Source organism: Ranitomeya imitator, chromosome 1 (genome assembly GCF_032444005.1).
Source record: "Ranitomeya imitator isolate aRanImi1 chromosome 1, aRanImi1.pri, whole genome shotgun sequence".
Classification (NCBI taxonomy): domain Eukaryota; kingdom Metazoa; phylum Chordata; class Amphibia; order Anura; family Dendrobatidae; genus Ranitomeya; species Ranitomeya imitator.
Window position 1 is genome coordinate 375,662,760 of NC_091282.1, and position 16,829 is coordinate 375,679,588.

Here is a 16,829-nt window from a genome sequence, read left to right on the forward strand (position 1 = left end):
CAATTTTCCAACTTTGAATTTTTATGCCCCTAAATCACAGAGATATGTCACACAAAATACTTAATAAGTAACATTTCCCACATGTCTACTTTACATCAGCACAATTTTGGAACCAAAATTTTTTTTTTGTTAGGGAGTTATATGGGTTAAAAGATGACCAGCAATTTCTCATTTTTACAACACCATTTTTTTTAGGGACCACATCACATTTGAAGTCATTTTGAGGGGTCTATATGATAGAAAATAACCAAGTGTGACACCATTCTAAAAACTGCACATCTCAAGGTACTCAAAACCCCATTCAGGAAGGGTTTTTTTTTAACCCTTTTGGGGTTTTTTAAAGGAATTTTTGGAATGTTTGAAAAAAAAAATGAACTCAACTTTTCACCAAAAATTTACTTCAGCTCCAACTTTTTATTCTACCAAGGGTAACAGGAGAAAATGGACCCCAAAAGTTGTTGTGCAATTTGTCCTGAGTACGGTGATACCTGATATGTGGGGGTAAACCACTGGGCGCATGGCAGAGCTCGGAAGGGAAGGAGCGCCGTTTGACTTTTCAATGCAAAATTGACTGGAATTGAGATGGGACGCCATGTTGCGTTTGGAGAGCCTCTGATGTGCCTAAACATTGAAACCCCCACAAGTGACACCATTTTGGAAAGTAGACCCCCTAAGGAACTTATCTAGATGTGTGGTGAGCACTTTGACCCACCGAGTGCTTCTCAGAAGTTTATAATGCAGAGCTGTAAAAATAAAAAAATCATATTTTTTCACAAAAATGATCTTTTCGCCCCCAATTTTTTATTTTCCTAAGGGTAAGAGAAGAAATTGGACCCCAAAAGTTGTTATGCAATTTGTCCTGAGTACGCTGATACCCGATAGGCGGGGGTAAACCACTGTTTGGGCGCATGGCAGAGCTCGGAAGGGAAGGAGCGCCCTTTGGAATGCAGACTTGGATGGAATGGTCTGCAGCCGTCACATTGCGTTTGCAGAGCCCCTAATGTACCTAAACATTAGAAATCCCCCCACAAGTGACCCCCATATTGGATACTAGACCCCCCCAAGGAACTTATCTAGATGTGATGAGAGCTTTGAAACTCCAAGTGTTTCACTATAGTTTATAACGCAGAGCCGTGAAAATAAAAAAAAATTTTTCCCACAAAATGGGTTTTTTAGCCCCCCAATTTTATTTTCCCAAGCAAAACAAGAGAAATTGGACCCAAAAAGTTGTCCAATTTGTCCTGAGTACGCTGATACCCCATATGTTGGGGTAAACCCCTGTTTGGGTACACGGGAGAGCTTGGAAGGGAAGGAGCACTGTTTTACTTTTTCAATGCAGAATTGGCTGGAATTGAGATTGAACGCCATGTCGCGTTTGGAGAGCCCTTGATGTGCCTAAACAGTGGAAACTCCCAATTCTAACTGAAACCCAAACACACCCCTAACCCTAATCCCAACCATAACCCTAACATGCCCCTAATCCCTATCACAACCACACCCCTAACTCCAACACACCCCTAACCCTGATCCCAACCCTAACCACACCCCTAAATCCAACACACCCCTAACCCTATTCCCAACCGTAAATGTAATCCAAACCCTAACTTTAGCCCTAACCCTAAATTTAGCCCCAACCCTAACTGTAGCCCTAGCCCAAACTCTGACCTCAACCCTAGCCGCACCCCTAGCCCTAACCCTAATGGGAAAATGGAAATATATACATTTTTAATTTTATTATTTTCCCTAACTAAGGGGGTGATGAGGGATTTGATTTACTTTTTATAGCGTGTTTTTTTAGCGGATTTTTATGATTGGCAGCTGTCACACACTAAAAGACGCTTTTTATTGCAATAAAATGTTTTTGCGTCTCCACATTTTGAGAGCTATAAATTTTTCCCTTCACCATGACAGCACCGCACGTGAGAGATGGCATCCGCCCCCAGGAACAGGAAACCTGTAGCAGAGATAAAAGAATGGAGCAGCCCCTCTCTCCTCAGTTTGGTTTCCTGTTCCTGCAGGTGGATGCCTGTCGCAGAGCTCCTACCTCCGGAGGGATCCCCCTCTGATGATTCCGGTCCGGAGGCCGAGGTCCGCGGGGGGGCCAGCCATACTCGGCGGCATCGCGTGCAGTGTTGTCCGGGTGAAGAGGCTGCTGTGTCCGCTCCTTCCTTCCCCCTCGCTGGATTCCCTGGCGTCTGCTCTGTGCAGGAGGCTGGACCGGGGTTTAGGGGCGTGTCTTTCACCGACGCTGGCGCCAAAGTGAAGGATGACTACTTCCGGTCGCACGGAAGTGACGTCACACGCCGAGGGAGCCGGTGTGCTGGACACTTCCGGGCGGAAGTTGATCCAGAGGCATGCACACCGCTCCTGATATAAAATACAGCAACCAAGGAAATCGCTGGTCCTTCACAGCAAGCAATCTGCCTGCTAAAATGACCGAACCAGCGATGGATCCGGATACACCAATGATGCCTGCGAAGATATCTGAGGAGGCACAAGCTACTGCGGTATCCAGGGTCCTGGAGGGGTGAGTGCCTTTGTATGGCAAAACCACACATACTGATACCCTGTACACTATATGTTTTTTAGGGGAAGAAAGCCACATCCAAGCAGAAAAATAGGGTCTGTGCACTATGCAAGGACACACTCCCTAGCTTATACAGCAAGAAAATCTGCCAGCCTTGTATTGACAAGATAGTTGCAGAAGAATCTTCTTCCCTATTACAGAATATTAAAACAATAATACGGGAAGAAGTCAAATCGACAGTAAAGGAGCAACTGAATCATCATACAGCAAAAGAAACTCCCCCTCCCCAGACAAGTGAACAAGGGTCGGACGTAGATTCAGGGGATGAACCAGGAATATTAACCCCCTCTGATGCCTCAGACCTAGACTCCTCGGATGAGGAGTATGGCCACCCTTATTTTCAGTCTGAAGAGATTGGGAAATTGCTCAAACTCGTTAGAGCAACTATGGGGGTAGAGACTCCTAAAGAGCCACGGTCAATTCAGGACACAATGTTTAGTAACTTGGAAGGGAAGAAGTGTAAATTTTTTCCCTTCCATGAAAATATAGTAAATTTAATTAAAAGGGAGTGGAAAAAGCCCAACAAGAAAATATCCATCCCTCAGGTGTTGTGAATTCTGTTGTCAAGCTCCCTCCTGTGGTCATGAATGGTACTTCGGCTGGTTCTGTCCATGGGCTTCCTCTGGTGGTTGTGAGTGGGGCTGCGGCTTCTGAGTTTCCTTCCACAGGTGACGAGGTTAATTCGTTAGCTGGCTGCTCTATTTAACTCCACTTAGATCATTGCTCCATGCCACCTGTCAATGTTCCAGTATTGGTCTAGTTCGCTCCTGGATCGTTGTTGTGACCTGTCTTCCCAGCAGAAGCTAAGTTCCTGCTTGTTTTTCTATTGTTTGCTATTTTTCTCTCCAGCTTGCTATTTTGATTTTTGTCTTGCTTGCTGGAAGCTCTGGGACGCAGAGGGAGCGCCTCCGCACCGTGAGTCGGTGCGGAGGGTCTTTTTGCGCCCTCTGCGTGGTCTTTTTGTAGTTTTTATGCTGACCGCAAAGTTACCTTTCCTACCCTCTGTCTGTTCAGTAAGTCGGGCCTCACTTTGCTAAATCTATTTCATCTCTGTGTTTGTGATTTCATCTTAACTCAGTCATTATATGTGGGGGGCTGCCTTTTCCTTTGGGGAATTTCTCTGAGGCAAGGTAGGCTTTATTTTTCTATCTTTAGGTCTAGCTAGTTCCTTAGGCTGTGACGAGTTGCATAGGGAGCGTTGGGAGCAATCCATGGCTATTTTTAGTGTGTGTGATAGGATTAGGGATTGCGGTCAGCAGAGTTCCCACGTCTCAGAGCTTGTTTTGTATTATTAGTAACTATCATGTCATTCCGTGAGCTCTTAACCACCAGGTCCATTACTGTCCTAACCACCAGGTCATAACACTCAGGCCTTAAAACACAAGTACCCCTTTGATGAGGAAATCTGTGAGAAGTGGGAAAAGGCTCCCAAGCTAGATGCTGCCATTGCCAGCACCTCTAAAGGGGTAGCATTACCATTTGAGGACATGGGAGCCTTAAAAGATCCCCTAGACAAGAAAGCAGATGCCTTTCTAAAATCTGCTTGGGAAGCGGCGACATGGTCATTTAAACCCGGGGTTGCTGCCACTTGCACAGCACGTGCTATGGTCAAGTGGTTAGAGGAGCCAAGTGACCAGATCAAAAACAAATGCCCGAGAGAGAGACTACTTGAAGCATTACCCTCTCTACAGGGCGCCACAAGATTCCTGGCAGATGCTTCAATTGATTCTGTCAGAGGTGCCGCACGTGCATGTGCTCTATCCAACTCGGGTCGTAGAGCATGATGGCTAAAAAATTGGACGGCTGATTTCCAATCGAAGGTCAAACTCTGTGGGGTACCCTGTGAAGGACAATATCTTTTTTTGTAAGGCTCTAGACGAGATCCTTGATAAGGCATCGGACAAGAAGAAGCGGTTTCCACCTCCTTCCTTTCCTAGGCGCCGATGGGAAACCTCTCGCCCATCCTTTCGTGGATCTGGATATAGAGGGACCTGCGGCCGATCAGATGACAGGTCTAATCGGGGCAGACCCTGGAAAGATCGAAAGGAAAGGGGATTCCTTTTCAACAAACCACCCCCCAAGTCTGATCCCAAAAATCAATGACGCCAAAATCCCAGTGGGCGGAAGACTCCGATGGTTTGTCCACCACTGGGCAGCACTCCCGGCGTCTCAATGGATAATCAACTTGTCAGAAGGGTTAAGACTCAAGTTCTCCAGCCTCCCACCAAATCGTGTAAAAATGACCCATGTGGCGGGAAAAAATCAGGCCACACTAGAAAGAGAAGTTCATCTCCTCATACAAAAAGTATTAATAAGAGTACCTCATCAAGAGATAGGGAAAGGGTTCTACAGCACCTTGTTTCTAACACCGAAACCAGACGGCTCGCTGAGAGTAATATTCAACCTGAAGGCTCTAAATCAGTATATTCAGATAGAAAGATTCAAAATGGAGACCCTGAGAACGGCAATAAAGGCACTCGACCCAAACTGTGACATGGCAGTGATCGATCTTACAGATGCTTACTACCATGTACCAATTGCGGTCCAACACCAACAGTACCTGAGGTTAGTGGTGAATCTTGCAAACACCCCCACCCATCTACAATATCAATGTCTTCCCTTCGGGGTGACTATAGCGCCCCGCGTATTTACAAAAATCATTTCCGAAGTGGCGTCCTTCATCAGGAAAGACATAATGCTGGTACCTTATTTGGACGATTTTTTGGTGATAGCAAACAACAAAGAAAATTGCGAGAGAACAGTCGCAAGAGTGCTGGAGGTGCTAACCAGGTTAGGATGGGTTATAAACCTGAAAAAATCAAGACTTATTCCAACACAGACTCAAGAATTCCTCGGGATCCTATTGGATTCGGTCAAACAGGAGTGTGTCATCCCACAGAGGAAAATTCAAACTATCCAACAGAAAGTACAACTGTTCCAGCTACAACAGACCATCTCACTACGGAATGCAATGTCGCTTTTAGGAGTTCTAACGGCAACAATTCCAGCAACACGGTGGGCACAAAGCCATACACGAGAGTTACAATGGCAGATACTGACCGAACAAATGAGGACTCCATACAATCTGAACCGGAAAATCTGTCACCAGAGGTTCAGGACTCGCTAGAATGGTGGCTAAGAGTGAAAAATTTAAGCAACGCAGTGCCGTGGTCAGTGCAGAATCCAGTAGTCCTTACTACCGATGCGAGTCCATGTGGGTGGGGAGCACATTTGGAGGATCGGGTCCTACAGGGTCAATGGGAGGCCTCAATGACAACAGCATCCTCCAATCTAAAAGAATTGTCGGCAGTAAGGCAAGCACTTCTTCATATAGGAGAAGGGATACGGGGGAGACATGTGGTGGTGTTGTCCGACAACAACACGATAGCCTATAGAAATCATCAAGGGGGCACAAGATCCCCATCTCTTATGGCAGAAGCCAAAGAGCTTTTCATATGGGCCGAAAACAACGTTCTGTCCTTAACCGGAACATACTTAAGGGGATCAGAAAATCAAGTGGCCGACTTCCTGAGCCGTCACATATTACATCAAGGGGAGTGGTCCCTGAACCAGGAAAGATTTGGGAAAATCTGTGCCAGCTGGGGCATTCCAGAAATAGACTTATTTGCCACAAGAGAAAATCGAAAGGTGAGGAGGTTCTATTCTCTGAACCCGAGAGAACACCCGGAGGGAGTAGATGCGTTTCTATACTGATGGAACTTTCATCTAGCGTACGCATTTCCCCCCCGATACCATTAGTCCCGACAGTCCTCAAGAAAATTCGGAAAGACAAAGCACAAGTTATCCTCATAGCTCCCTTTTGGCCGAAAAGGGCATGGTTCACGTGGCTCAGACGCATGTCTATCTCGGACCCGTGGATCCTCCCAGATGCCTCGGATCTCCTACACCAGGGACCAGTTCAACATCCCCAAGTACACGAGCTACATCTCACCGCCTGGAACTTGAGAGGGGGCTTCTATTAGCAAAATGATTCTCAAACCCTTTGGTGACCACGTTGCTCTCTAGCAGGAAAAAAGTCACCTCAGAGAAATACCAACAAATTTGGCAAAAATTCCTGGAATTCTCGGGGCGACAGTTGTCCGAGACAAGCCAAGAAATTCCGGTAAAAGAAATTCTAGAATTTCTCCAAAAAGGGTTAGAGAAGGGGCTATCTACTAGCACCTTAAAGGTGCAAGTCTCTGCCCTGGGTGCGCTGTTTGATCAGAAACTTGCTGACCACCCTTGGGTCTATAGATTCAACCGAGCCTCCTTTACATCTAGACCCTCAAAATTATTACCTAAGGTGGCTCCCTGAGATCTAAATTTAGTTTTAAATGCTCTAACCGTTTCCCCCTTTGAGCCTCTTGATTCTATTTCAATAAAATCCTTAACCCTAAAAACAGTCCTCCTGGTTGCCTTAACTTCAGCCCGTCGTACCTGCGAGCTGCAAGCTATGTCGGTGAACCCCCCCTTACACTACCTTCCAGGATGATAAAGTGGTCATCAAAACTGACCCGGCCTTCCTTCCAAAGGTCAACTCAAAATTTCATCGGGACCAGGAAATTATTCTGCTCTCATTCTGTCCTCAACCAAAATCCCAGGGAGAGAAAACCTTCCATTGTCTCTGTCAGACGCTGCCTGCTTCAATACATAGAAGCCACAAAATCTTGGCATCAGTCATCAGCCCTTTTTGTTGCCTTCTAGGGGACAAACAGGGGAAAAAAGGCCTCAAAGGCAACTATTGCGCGGTGGTTGCGTACGGCTATCTCACTTTCATATTCCTCTTCTGGTCAAGTTCCCCCACAAGGTGTTACGGCCCACTCCACGCGTGCTATTGCCACATCCTGGGCGGAAAGGGCAAACGCCTCGGTGGAACAAATTTGTAGAGCGGCAGTATGGTCCTCACCCTCTACCTTCTTCCGACATTATAGACTAGACTTGGGTCTATCAGACTTGTCTTTTGGGAGAAAGGTATTATCTGCTGTTGTCCCACCCTAGGAGTCTTCTATTTCTTCCTCTCACGTGGAATGAGTGTATACTAACAAAGCGGTCATCTTCCATACTCTGAAACAAACTGAGGAGAGAGGGGCCGCCCCATTCTTTTATCTCTGCTACAGGTTTCCTGTTCCTGGGGGCGGATGCCATCTCTCACGTGCGGTGCTGTCATGGTTCTGGAAAATCAAATTACCCGTAAGTATCATTTTTCCATACTTTGGTCCACAGTCATGTGAGGTCTTGTTTTTTGCGGGACGAGTTGACGTTTTTCATTGGTACCATTTTTGGGCATGTGACATTTTTTGATCGCTTTTTATACCGATTTTTGTGAGGCAGAATGACCAAAATCCAGCTATTCAAGAATTTTTTTTTTTTGGAGGGGGGCGTTTATACCGTTCCGCAAAATTGATAAAGCAGTTTTTCCAGGACGTCCCTCCTGACAGCACCATGGAGGACGTCCTCCCTCCCTTGCTGGGACAGGAAACACACGAGAGTTCAAAAGGTCCGGTCCCACCCCCAAACCTCAGTGTTTTTCCTGTCCCTGCAAGGGACGCACGAGAGAAGCTGCGCAGCTTACCGGAGCTCAGGGGGATCGTGCGGCTTGCCAATATCCTTCCCCCTGTCAAGAGGCTCAGGGCAGAAACCCTCCTCTGCTCCAAAGACCAGGAGTGGACGAGGCTCCTGATGGCAGCTGCTCCTCCCGGTGGGAGGCTCTCGGCTGCGGACGCGGTTCCAGGAGGTTTGCGGGCAGCATGGTGCTCGGCACGGCGTCTGCCGGCGGACGTTCCCAGGGACCGCGTCACTTCAGGTTTTGCGGCATCCGTTACTGTCACTTCCGGTAACGCTGATGTACGGAGAGGTGTGCGTTCCAGCGTGGATCACACAGTGGCTGAAGCGCTTCTGTCTGGAGCTCTGGGCTGCGGGGTCCTGTTGCCTTCGGAAGCATGGAAGGAAGCATGCCAGCTGAGGGGGTAATTGCGCATAGCGCAAACTTCCCCACCTGCACGCACAAACAGGTTTTGCCCTTTACCTTTCCCTATCTTATATCATTTAAGGATAAGGGAACCCCCGCTGTCCTGCCTGGTACAGTTAAGTCCGGCAAGGCCTCTGGAAAATCCAGTAAATGTCCCATATGTAGCATAAAGCTTCCGGACACTCATGGGAAAACCTTATGTGCAGATTGCACATCCAAGGTTATGAGAGATGAGCAGCCCTCACTACTATCTGAAATGAGGTCCCAAATACGAGAGGAAGTCCAAGCTTCTCTGTCTAGTATGATGGAAAAATCCAGCCCCATTCCCAACCGCAAAAGAGCCAGAAGGGAACGAGACTTAAAAGAACTGGGGTTTAACTCTGAAGACAAGTCTGACTCTAAAGACTTCATCTCAGAAGAGGAAGGGGAGCTTCCTTCAGGGAGCCAGGACCACCAGAGGAAATACCTCTTCCAGGCGGAGGATACGAATGATCTCGTGCAGGCTGTGCGCTGCACAATGCAAATAGAAGAAACTTCTAAGCCACAATCCAGGCAGGACATGATGTTTGGGGGACTTATGTCACGTTGGCAGACAGTCTTCCCAGTTAGTGAGCATATTAAAGCCATGGTACTCGAGGAGTGGAAGGAGGCAGAACGTCGGCTGGTATTGTCCAAGGACTTCAAGGCTCGACTACCATTTGAGCCAGAGGATGTAAAGCTATGGGACGAGATACCCAAAGTTGATGTTCCGGTGGCAAAGGTTGCCAAAAAGACAGCTATACCATTCGAGGACTCATCAAACTTGCGCGATCCCATGGATCGGAAAGCCGACATACTGTTAAAAAGGGCCTGGGAATCCTCTGCAGCTCTAATTAAGACCAACATTGCAGCTACCTCGGTAGCCCGGTCTATGTACCTTTGGATGGGTCAATTGGAAGAGCATCTCTCTAATAAGACCCCGAGATCCGAAATCCTAAATTCTCTCCCTATAATGAGATCTGCCACGGCTTTTCTGTCCGACATGACGGCTGAATCAGTCAGATTTTCGGCTAGAAATGGTTCATTAACGCAGCTAGAAGGGCGGTCTGGCTAAGATCATGGTCTGGGGATAATGCTTCTAAGACCAAATTATGCTCAATTCCTTTTTCAGGTGCAAGGGTATTTGGTCCGTCCCTAGATACTATCTTAGTCGGCCTCTGACAAGAGAAAAGGGTTTCCGGGGGACAAGCCTAAGAGGTCTCAGTCCTTTCGGAGAGGGTTTCCCTTCAGGAGACAGTCCGATTTCAGAGGTGGTAGATCCAACAGAGGATTTAACAGGGGTTCCCGTACCCAGGGTAATAAGAACAGAAGTTTTTTCTTCAGCCCCTCCTCTTAATCTAAGACTCAATGACGCCACCCTTATAGGGGGAAGGCTTCGCCACTTTGCGAACAATTGAGCCCGAATCACCCAAAATCAGTGGGTTCTACGGACTGTGTCAGAAGGCTACAGTATCGAGCTCTACTCCCCTCAACCAGACAGATACATAGTACCTACGGTGGTTCCTCGGGACTCTCCCATGATGTTAGACTTAATGGGGATGCTTTCCTCAGAAGTCATAATTCCAGTACCGCCACTAGAAGTAGGCCAGGGTCACTACTCTTCCCTATTTTCAATAACGAAACCATCTGGCGACTCCCGCACAATAGTAAACCGGAAACCCCTGAATGCTTGGGTCAGGTACAAGAGGTTTCGTATGGAGTCCATTCGTTCGGCAACCCTCCTCATAGATCGGAACGCTGTGATGTGCACTCTCGACCTGAAGAGTGCCTATTATCAGGTTCCCGTCCACCCTCTTTCTCAGAGGCTTCTGAGGTTTGCGGTAGTTCTGCCATCTGGGACCTGTCACTACCAGTTTCAGTGCCTTCCGTTCGGACTTGCCTCAGCACCTCGGATTTTTACAAAGCTGGTGTCAGAGATCGTTGCTTTCCTGAGGAACCAGGGGATCAGAATAGTTCCATATCTGGACGACTTCCTCCTGGTGGCAAGAACTCCGGAGATTCTGGTAGATCACAAGAACCGAACTATATCTGTGATGAAACAATTAGGTTGGGTCATAAACTGGCAGAAATCCGACCTAACTCCGGAACACAAGAAGATCTTCCTGGGAGTGTGTTTGGACTCAGCAAACAGAATATCGCTTCTACCCGAATCCAAGCTGGAGGCAATACAGATCCAGGTCAGGCTCCTACTAGAACGCAGAGTTTCAATAAGGATGGCCATGAGAGTGCTAGGGCTAATGACGGCTTGCATACCATGTGTAAGATGGGCACAGTTCCATTCAAGACTACTGCAAAGATTAATTCTTTCCAAGTGGGACCATCGTCAGTCTTCTCTGGACAGTACTTTAAGGCTATCGGATCCCGTACGAAGGTCTCTCCTCTGATGGACAGACTCAGAGAAGCTAAGGAACGGAGTGCTATGGTCTACCGATCCCTACGTGGTAATTACAACAGACGCCAGCGCCTGGCGCTGGGGAGCTCATTTGAAAGGCAGGATCCTACAAGGAAGATTGCCTCCAGACGTTGTTCACAGCTCCTCCAACTTCAAAGAGTTGTATGCTATTTGGGAAGCCTTGAGAAGGAACCATTACATGCTGGAGAATTGCCATGTCAGAATACTGTCTGACAATGTGACTACGGTTTCCTTTCTGAAGCATCAGGGGGGCCCAAGACACTATGTGCTTCAGGAACTGGCGGGAAGAATATTTCGCTGGGCAGAAAGATCGGTCCTTTCCATCTCGGCGGTTCACCTAGAGGGCTCCCAGAACGTCATAGCAGACTACTTGAGCAGGAGAAGAGTGTTTGCAACAGAGTGGGAACTAAACCAGGATATTTTCCGGGATTTATGTCTTCGCTGGGGAACTCCCAGTATAGACCTATTTGCAAACAGGAGAAATTCGAAGGTCTCAAGATTCTTCTCGCTGAACCCTCGGGATCTTCCGGAAGGGATAGATGGTCTGAGCCAGAGATGGACAGAATCTCTCTCCTATGCATTCCCTCCTCTGGCACTAATTCCGGCCATTCTCAGGAAAATCAAGGAGGACCAAGCTCGAGTTATTCTGGTTGTTCCATACTGGCCAAGAAGGAGTTGGTTCTCTCTTCTAGTAGACCTGGCAATCGAGAACCCAGTAGAGTTTCCTCTCAGGGCAGATGTAATCCACCAGGGTCCTGTGTATCACCCGAACCCAGAGAAGCTCCATCTCTCGGCCTGGATCCTGAAGGGATGATTCTGAAGTCCAGAGGGCTGTCGAACCAAGTAATTGCCACGATCAAAGCCAGTAGGAAGCCCGTCACGTCGGCAATTTATCTGAAGATCTGGAGACGGCTCTGTCTGGAAGGTGGCAGGTCTGGGATTGCGGCAGGCACTCCCGACTTACCTAGAATTCTAGATTTCCTGCAGGCTGGGTTTGACAAAGGTCTCAGACCAAGCACCTTGAAAGTGCAAATCTCGGCACTTAGCTCCTTTTTTGACTATCCCCTAGCATCTCACCCATGGATAGTTAGATTTATCAGAGCCACCCAGAGGTTGCGCCCCACCATTAGGCAATTGTCGCCTTCTTGGGACCTTAATTTGGTCCTCAGATTTCTCTGTAAAGATATTTACGCCTCGGCTGATAATATGCCCATTTCAGTCCTAACACGTAAAACAGCGTTCTTAGTAGCTATTACCACAGCTAAGAGAGTGGGGGAAATTCAGGGTCTGTGCACTAGGGACCCATACCTCCAGATTAGAGATGAAAGCTTAATCCTCAAACTCAATCCCTCGTTTATTCCAAAAGTAGGAACGCTTAAAAATAGGAACCAGGAGATCGTGTTGCCATCCTTTTGCAGTAATCCTACTAATGCTAAAGAGAGAGCTCTGCATTCTCTTGATGTCAGACAGGCCGTCCTTGACTACCTGTCAGCCACCAACTCATGGCGCATTGATCCAAATTTGTTTATTTTGTTTGGTGGAAAGAATAAAGGTAAAAAGGCCTCTAAGGCCTCTATCGCTCGTTGGATCACTTCGGTGATCTCTGAGGCCTACCAGTCAGAGGGGATTCCTCCTCCGGAGGGTCTCCGTGCACACTCTACTCGAGGGATAGCTACGTCTTGGGCTGAGAGGGCAGGCGCCTCTCTAGAGCAGATCTGTAAGGCCACAACATGGGCCAGTGCTAATACCTTTTGTAAACACTATAAACTTGATGTTTTGTCTGGTAAACATACTGCATTTGGGAGAAAAGATCTCCAAGCGGTAATCCCACCCTAAGGAGGTGCTTTGGTACTCTCCATGGTGCTGTCAGGAGGGACGTCCTGGAAAATAAGTATTAAGCCTACCGTTAATGATGTTTCCAGAAGTCCATCCTGACAGCACGGGTAGTTCCCTCCCTGATAATATTTATATGCATGATATAATATAACTCTAGCATATTTGTAATATGTTCCTAGCATATGATGTAATATGTTCCTGATATTTGTTGTGATATGTTCTACTTACCATTAAAGTATCTTTTCTGCATTTCCTTGAGGCGGTTCTTGTTACAACACTGAGGTTTGCGGGTGGGACCGGACCTTTTGAACTCTCGTGTGTTTCCTGTCCCAGCAAGGGAGGGAGGACGTCCTCCATGGTGCTGTCAGGATGGACTCCTGGAAACATCATTAACGGTAAGCTTAATACCTATTATTCTTTGGGTTAGTACGATTACAGCGATACCTCATTTATATCATTTTTTATGTTTTGGCGCTTTTATACGATAAAAACTATTTTCTATAAAAAAAATAATTATTTTTGCATCGCTTTATTCTGAGGACTATAACTTTTTTTTTTTTTTCGCTGATGACACTGTATGGCGGCTCTTTTTTTGCAGGACAAGATGACATTTTCAGCGGTACCATGGTTATTTATATAAATAAAGCGTTGTTTTTTGTCTCGTTTTTTTTCTTTTTACGGTGTTCACTGACGGGGTTAACTAGTGTTATCTTTGTTTAATACTTAAATTTGTTTGGTGATCTGAAATTTAAGAGTAACAAGCATGCAAAATAGGAAATCTGGAAGGGGGCAAACACTTTATCACACAACTGTAAATCTGATGCGATGCTACATGGGAAGGTAACATTGCAGCTTTATAATGTGAATGATCTTTTCTGGAATGTTTTTTTCTTATTTTTCAAACATTAGATAAACAGTAATACACATGATTATTTTAACCAATAATTTAATTAGAAGTAAAACTATATTACAGCCACAAATAGGTTAATGTGGCATTGTTTTTCCTATAGAGGTCTTCATTCATGACAATATTCAAGTTGCAGAAATACACGCAGCCATCCAATTCTGGCTTCAATCACCATCATGAACAAATTTAGAAAATATTACTTTAACGCAAAGAGTTTAATACTATAAGAAGGTGACTAAACTTATCTGAAATATGAAGAAATGGGTGTAACTCTTTACTGTGTGCCAGCGTGCTACAAAATGTATCATAGGAAACTGACATAAAAAAGGAATACACTAGTGAGGAACACACCAGAAATATGTGAAACATTTTATTAACGTGAAACAATATACAAAGTCATGAAACTAGTGAAAACCATATACAAGGAATCACTATATAAAGTGAGATAGGGCAGATGCTTATGAACATAAACAATTAACCACAAATGTGAACGCACGGTCTGCTAGGTGTATACGGATAAATAATGTATATATGCAATAAATCACAGCAATTGCAAAAAAAACAAATAATGAAAAATGGTACATAGATGAAATGGCCATTGCATAATACAACACGCTAATGACAACCTTCAAAGCCACCCTAGAGCAGATACAGACCAATGATAAATGAGGGAGCTGAATTTATAGTAGCCAAACAAGTCAAAGGAGCGCAAATAGAGTTGAAATAAATGCATCTGCCAGATCATGAAAAGCAGAAGGATCAAAGTCCTGCAATGCTATGGGGCGTCAAACATGATGGGAAGCAAGAGATGAGGGAAATATTAAGCTGCATAGCCCATGAGTGTGGAGACAAACCCCACACGTATCAGTGTGGGGAAACCACAGGCAGTGAGAATAAATATATGTGGAAGGAATGAATGACACAATACCTGTGGTTGTGGTATGCAGGCGGAGAAGGAAGTGTCTGTCCCTTAATAAGGGTATGTGTTCTAACAGTTGGCACATGCGCTATTGCGACAACTGATTGTGTATTCATCACTGTATCAGGTATATGCGGTCTGTCAGCGCAGGTACAATCGCGATTTCAGGTAACAAAACGGCAAATGGTTTGCCAGTCCATACGTGCACAGGTGCAACGTGGCAGAAAATCCACCAATGGGAACCGAAAGTACCTATGAGCTGCACAGGGTCAGAATATGGAGGGCACATCAAATGATCGTTTTCGCCTACAGTGGGAAATCAGTACGGAAATAACCAATGTCAAACCCTGCTAAAGAGTGGCAGACCAAGAACATGGATAAGTAATATATGAATGCTGATGGCTGGTCATGTATATAATAGTCTACAGATGGCCTGATTGGTGCAATGGACTTCTAGAAAACATATATATCACACTTTGTTACGGTAAAATGCAGAGCTGAGCCATTCAGTGGACCTGGACTGATTGAAGAGGAGGTCACCTTACACAGCATCTGATGGAAGATGCAGGAACTAGCATAAATCTAAATAGAAAAAAAAAAAGTAAGGGCAGCGACACTGAAACATAATCCAAGAGACCAGTAAAGTGTAACTCATTAAGACCTGACTAAGTGGACATCAAATTAAAAATCTCTCTGGATTCTAGCTGCAGAAGTGGCTTATTGCAATTGATTCTGAGATTGGTTTTTGCGATATATTGTACTTCATGATAGTGGTAAAATTTTTCGATATGACTTGTGTTTATTTATGAAAAATAATGAAAATTTGATGAACAATTTGGAAAATTTAGCAGTTTTCAACCTTTTAATTTTTATGCTTTTAAATCAGTTGTCACACAAGACAGTTAACAAATAACATTTCCCACATGTCTACTTTACATCACCACAATTTTTTCCAACAAAATATACAAAACCAATTTTTAGGGACCACCTCACATTTGAAGTGACTAGCGGCCTATATGACAGAAAATACCTAAAAGTGACACCATTCTAAAAACTGCACCCCTCAATGTCCTCTAAACCACATTAAAAAAAAATGTAACCCTTCAGGTGCTTCACAGGAATTTATGCATAGTAGGATGAAAAAATTATCATTTTACTTTTTTTCACAAAAATTTTACTTTAACCCTCAATTTATTTTCACAAGGGTAACAGGATAAAATGGACCCCATAATTTGTTGAGTACGCCAATACCCCATATGTGGGGGAAAACTACTGTTTGGACACATGGCAGAACTGGGAAGTAAAGGAGCCCCATGGCTGGAATCAAGAGAGGACACCATGTTGTGTTTGAAGAGACCCTGGTGTGCTCAAAAGAGAACCTGTCAGCAGGATTTTGTGAAGTAAACTGCAGGCATTGTCATGTTGGCACTGTCAGGGTATATGCACACACTGCGGATTTTGCTGCGGATTCGCAGCAGTTTTCCATGAGTTTACAGTACTATGCAAACCTATGGAAAACAAAATCCGCAGTGCACATGCTGTGGAAAAAAACATGCGGAAACGCTGCGTTGTTTATTCCGCAGCATGTCAATTCTTTGTGCGGATTCCGCAGTGGTTTATACCTGCTCCTCAATAGGAATCTGCAGGTGGAATCCGAGGTAAATCCGCGGTAATTCCCCAGTGCGGATTTCCTGCGGATTTACCAAAATCAGTGCGGAAAAATCCGCACAACATTCCGCAAAGTGTGCACATACCCTTAAACTGATTACAATGATACCTGGGGTGAAGAAATCAGTCTTGTGGTTCTTGTGCAATCAGTGTTAGAAGTTTTCAGTTAATGAGATGCTTGTGCTCTGGGGCAGGACTGTAGGCAGGTCTTATCTTGATGCTTTAGGCCAGAAAAACTAAGAAAAGACCTGCACACAGGCCCGCTCAAAAGCACAAACCAGTTACTCATCATTGTGCAATTTCTCTCATACACGCCGATACCCCATATGTGGAGGAAAACTGGGAGCTCGGAAGGGAAGGTGCGCCATTTGACTTGTTGATTTACAAAATCAATTTTTTAGGGACCACATCACATTTGAAGAGATTTTGAAAGGCCTACAGTGGGGCAAAAAAGTATTTAGTCAGTCAGCAATAGTGCAACTTCCACCACTT

General features: G+C 45.5%; 1 long non-coding RNA gene across 1 annotated transcript in view; it reads right to left on the minus strand.

Annotated features, from left to right (window-relative positions):
* Nucleotides 1–14,113: 14,113 nt before the first annotated feature.
* Nucleotides 14,114–16,829, minus strand: part of LOC138657810 (uncharacterized) — a 438,853-nt gene continuing 436,137 nt past the window's right edge. The window contains exon 11 of the long non-coding RNA XR_011317198.1: nucleotides 14,114–15,251. This is a non-coding gene — a long non-coding RNA (uncharacterized lncRNA). The remainder of the gene's footprint in view (nucleotides 15,252–16,829) is intronic.